Raw genomic sequence first — 6,000 nt, 5'->3', positions numbered from 1 at the left:
TCGGCTCCTTGCTCGCTCATATTATCATACAGATATGAGCAAACACATGCCAATTAATACACATGCCGCGTGAAGATCTTTCCTTCTCTGCGTCCTCTCTACCTGTCCTCATCGGTTGGCCAATGGCCAGAGAGGGGCAGGATCGTCAGATGACCTGTGCTGAGGTTAATTTGAGTATTTGCATTTTTTGGCTCTCTGACTCTTAGTTTGTGCTCCCTTTCGTTCTTTTCTGTTCGGGAATCTACCAGTTGACTTACTGGTTACTTTTCTACCAAAATACACCTTTCGCCTCACTCACCCATACATTGCTTCATTACTGAGACCTCCCTGCATCCATACACATTCATGCTTTTGTCTGTTTTGTTCTGATCAGATTGGCAGTTAATGACTTCAGTCGCATCCTTTGAGACTCTAATTTGCTGCTGGTGATGAGTTGGTTGGAGAGAATCTGATTAATGTGTCTCTTCTGATGATGACAAGAATGTGCGAATGTTTGCCTGTGTGGGTTTGTATGTGTGCCTGCATGTTTGTTTGTCTGTGTGTGTGTGTGTGTGTGTGTGTGTATGTGCGTGTGTATGTCAATGCGCGTGTGTGTGTGTGTGTATGTGTATGTGTATGTGTGTGCGTGTATGTGTGTGTGTTTGTTTGTTTGTCTGAGTGTCTGTTCGGCTCTGTGTGTGGTGTGTGTGTGTGTGTTTGTGTGTGTGTGTGTGTGTGTGTGTGTTTGCATGTACGCTCTCTCTGCAGCATGTGCTTTGATTCTGCTCAATGTACTCCACTATAAGAGGTAGCGCCAGTATGGCGTCAAGGACGTAGGTGTGTGGTGCTACATAACGTATTCACTTTGATGTGCTAAGACTGTCTGATGATTTGAATGAAGAGAGAAATTGTTTCCATTTGTCTCATGCATTCAATGCAGGATTACGTTATCATCGAAAAACCTGACCTGCCTTTTATTTCATAATGTCTAAAGAACGATATTTCTAAAAGTGGATGAATTGACCTATTTAACACAAAGAATGTTGTTGTATTTAAATTGTATCTAAAGCACACAGGCATTACTTATCCTCAACCAAGGTTTATGAATTGTGGGACAATCCTCCAACAATTTACCAATGAAAGGGCTGGTTCTCTAAAACAAGCAAGGGAAGAAAATCCCTACCAGTGATGTCCAAACATAAACTTACAATCAAACTGTTCATCGTCAACCATCCATTGATAAAAAATGGACACAAAATGACAACCAGTGGCTTTGCAACACTATGCAAAACAAAACAGCCTGTAATGTTATGCTATAGGTGGAGGGAACAAAGATAACAACTTTTAAAATGTTGGCATAAATTAATAAATTTCAGACCTCTCTCAAGACCTTTCCTAAATATTTCCCATTAATTTGATATAATACATTGCAAAGTGTGAATCTGGATAATGAAGATTTAATGAAAAGGCTTTAGTGTCATAGTTTTATTTCGGTATCATCGCCATACTGTTTCTATATTTTTTAAATGTTTGAGCAAGCACCGTTTATACCAAGGTTTAATGAACACAAACATGATTACCATTTCATTCATTACCTATGCTTAATTGTATGTACGTTAATTGTAAGTTTCTTTATCTAAAGTGATTTGCTGTAAGACTTTATGGCTCGAAATACACTTATGTCATTTAGATAGCACTATTTATATATATCTAAGCTCTGAATAGTGCTCTTTCTTTCAGCGATATTCAATCATTTTTTAATTTTCCCGACAGGCATAGTATGAAGGGCAGGGAAATTAGAAATGTGCGCAGCCATGCATGTATTTAAAAGATAAAGAAGAAAAGGAAACATACGCTATCAAAGCACTGGGGTAAGGCTGACTTTTAATCAGACTAAATCCAGTTTTGTTAAGTTTAATCTGTTCATTTGATTGTCTCCCCATTTATAAGCCTATTGCAATTTTTCAACTAATGAATTATTCTGACATGCCAAATAATTTTAAACCAACAATAACGAAATGAATGAGTTTCTTTCATCTTTAATGCTGCATGTTCAGTCAGGCCATAAGATTCAAATCAAATGTGATGGTGTTCCAATGTATCCTTTCCTGATTGGCGTCTGTCCGACCAACGTCTTCTCCCAACCTAGCCTTGGTGTGAATATACTCGATGTGGAATTAACACTGTAGCATAACACAGGTATTGCCAGGTTGCTTCAAATGGGTTCCTGCATTAGCTGGAGGGTTCTCAGCACAACCCTCAGTGAAAAACCACACCCACCCAGACACACAAGCCAATTGAGGACCTTGGGTTGTGAATACAAAGTCCTTCTTTGGATTCTCAACCCAAGTGACTTAAAAGAGTTTCCTTTCCATAGCTAGCATGAGGTGCTCAGTGGCCGAGAGGACCTCAAAGTGCAAATCTCTCTCTGTCTGTTGGGAGGAGCAAGCTACGGGGACTTCTGGGGGGAGGGGGATCTCTCTCAGGAGGGGTATCAGAGACCCCTGGGAGGGGACCCAGGATGCACCTGAGGAATGTCCCAGTTGGCCTGGGAACCATAAGGTAGGTTATCAACTCATCCGTTTCATGGTGATGAATGTTTACATTTAGTTATTTTAACGTTCAATATTTTTGTTTTCACTGATTCTGATTTTTTGAAGATACCGTGTGAATAGTGGTTGTTGTTTCTATAATATTCAGGGACGGCTAGTATCAATGGCCTAGTGGGGCTAAGCCCTCCCTATCTTTTACAATAAACATGAGAACATTATTAAATTAATGAAAATATTAAAATATAATTATTACTAAAACTTAGGATTGGTTGATTTTGGTGCAACGGGAGAAGCAACAGCACCAAATAATCACAAAAACGCAGGAGATACATATAGATATGTTGTGGGCTTAGAAAAGTCAGCCCAGACGATCTGTCTGGGCTGACTTTTCTAAGCCCACACTTATGAAAATCAGCATCCAATCGGTGTTGTCCAATTGATGGGTGACCTGACATACCCCATTGATTTAGAGACCATTTTGGCTAAATGAATATAGCCCAGACCAACAGTGACAGTGACTCTCACTGGTGAATGTCACTGTTGGAGGCGGGAGAAAAAAGTGTTGACAACAATGGCGAGCGCTAATTTACTTAACGAAGGGGACTATCTCCTGACCCATCCGTTTTCGTTGATGTCTTTAGAAGAAAGAAAAGAAATAAAGAGACTGGGTGCACATCGGCCAAACGATGTCCAGATTAAACAAAAGGTCACGCGACAAAATCGTTGATTTTGCATCTCTTGGTTCGAAAGGAAAGACTGGCTAACGGCGAGCGTAGCTAGGAGCGCTCTCTTCTGTTTCTCTTGCGTGCTGTTCGGAGGAGACACAGCTTGGACCCAACAAGGGGTTGTGGATTTAAAACATGTGTCCTGTAAAATCAAGAAACATGAATGCAGTGCAACTCACATTGGAAACTGTGTGAAGCTTTCAATGTTGGGCAAAGAACAACCTAAACTGAAGCTGAATACTGAAAACCGTGGATGTGGTGGAGGTGCCGACAGAGATTGAGCCTTTGAGTCTCAGTAGGAATTATGCAGCAATATGCACCAATCTGAGGAATGTGATCTTTAATCATAACTACTCAGGTTTGACTTGTGTCAGAATCCACTGTCCACCTTATCTCAAGTCTACCAAATTTATATGTAACTTAGTCGTATGCAAAGACAGAAAATGTTATGCTCGCATTCTTCAGGACAGGAAATTACTTGGAGAATTTTTGAGTAAAATAAATAAATAATGTCATCAATGATCAGTCTGTGTGTGTGTGTGTGTGTGTGTGTGTGTGTGTGTGTGCGTGCGTGAAGAGTGTTTGTGTGAGTGTGTGTGTGTGTGTGTGTGCGCCTGTGTGTGTGTGTGTGCGTGTGTGTGTGTGTGTGTGCATATGTGTCAGTGCACGTGAGTCAGTGTTCATGTGTTATGTGAATTTTTTGTGGAAGAATACAAAAACATTATAAGACAGTTAGGTCACCAAATATAAACAAATCACAAAGTCAAAAGAGTGACTCATTTTAGATGAGTCATATTTTGCCAGTTATATTTGAAAACATGTCTAGTAGAACATGACTAGTTATGTAGATAATTAAGTAGCTGATTAAATTACATACATTAAATTATGGATGTTGTTCAATGATGAAAAAAGTGATTATAATCTTGATTGTAATTGTGATTGAAATCTTAAAGATTTCCAAGCAATGAGGCATTTACTCAATATATTGATGAAGACATGATTTGTGTGGTAGTGTTTGTGAATGATGCGCCAGCTCAGGCTGATAAAACTAGCCATCATCCACACACAATCACAGTATGATACCATTCTAATGTTATCATGACCTTTTGCTTTACTCATTCACCTTCATAGCCACAAGTTTATTTTGTATACATATCATTTCAGGATAAAAAGGCAAAAAAAGGTAAGGTTCAAAGCAAAGCACCACATGTCAAAAGAGGAAACACCTTAGGTATCTGAAATGGACGAAATGGAGGAAATTTGCTTTAACCCAAACTGACTAATGCACTCACAAAAACAAACTTCCTTGGCCTGAAGTTCACGCATTGTTAAAAAGTGGTGTGTATAAAAGGGTGGGCTGTTCCTCTTTTATCCATCTGGAGGCCTTTTTATCAGAATATCCTGGGAACTTTCGAACAGACGTGTCCTTGATAAACAAATTTCATGACTTCAGATCGTGGCTATAAAATGTTTGATTTCATTCTTTGATTTAAGGACGAAGGTGATGAGGAGTATAGTGTTAACCCAGTTTGTCTTAGTCCTGACAGCAATTCAACATTCATACTGAAAAAAGACATCCGATCCATCTCATCGATAAGACTTGACCATCTAATATATATTTACATTTTATAAAAGCAAAAGCAAAAAGTAGATCTATGCTCCCCCTTGAAGATGAAAGCCCCCCCCCCCGGAGGGGACCACCTTAGGGGCCAAGCTCAACCCTCCAATTAGCTGCTTGGGGCTCATGGCACACGGATCAACGCCTGAGGACAAGTATATAATGAGGGCAAACGTGTTTATTTCATGTTGTTTTGGCAATTTAAATAAAGCGAACAAACACTCACCTTCTAAAGCATGGCCGAGTTGTCAACTAGAACAAGAACCTCTGAACAGCCAACACCCTTTTAGTTTTTGATTACTATACAGTCGTATCTTCCTGACACCAACAAATTATTATATTTAACTAATTTAAGAAAGGGCTTATTCACCCACACCAAAAGTTCAACAGAAATCAGAAGGAAAGAAAGTGTTTCCCGTAATCAGGAGAGCTACCTCTGCTGAAAAATGCCAACTTAAAACTCCAGATCTCCTCATTATCTCATTTGGTTCCCTCCACTCATTACAGTTCTTTCGCTGGACTAGCCTATCCCTGCTGCTGATAGTTACTAGATTAGGGGTCCCACATCCTTGTCCACCCTGCCCCGTGATTATGGATTTCCATCATGGCACCCACTTGCACTGCGGACCATCATCAGATCTGATTCTGATTCAGAAACCATTCAACTTCAAATCCTTCTAGTGGAGGAATCTCTCTCACTACGCTTACCTTTTCAGGGTTCCTTCCATTTCTTCCCATTTGGTTGAGGGAAGCTGTTCAATGGGGGAGGAGGTGAAATCTAAATTGCTCTGAAAGTGGGCCCTCTGAAGCCCCTTTGAGATGGTAAGGGGGTTAAAGGCTTTATAAATAAACATGTAGCTCATGTAGTTTAGAGCTCTGAGGGTATATATTGCTTCTGGTGGGCCAATAAGGAAAATGGGATTTAATGAACGCCATGGAATGTCCAAGGTCGTCAAAACAGCCTCATAAGGCCGCTGAGAAAGTAGGAACCCTACTCTCAATTACAGAACTAATATTTTGACTTGGGTAAGTGCTTTTCTAACTGCCTGTATAATATAGCAATATTCATTTGCTTAAACACCAACATGACTTTCGTCTCCTGCCTTTCATTCCTAGAAATGAAAAA

The sequence above is a fragment of the Pollachius pollachius genome (assembly GCF_949987615.1).
Source record: "Pollachius pollachius genome assembly, chromosome: 8".
NCBI lineage: Eukaryota > Metazoa > Chordata > Actinopteri > Gadiformes > Gadidae > Pollachius > Pollachius pollachius.
Note: the sequence above shows the minus strand (reverse complement) of the source record.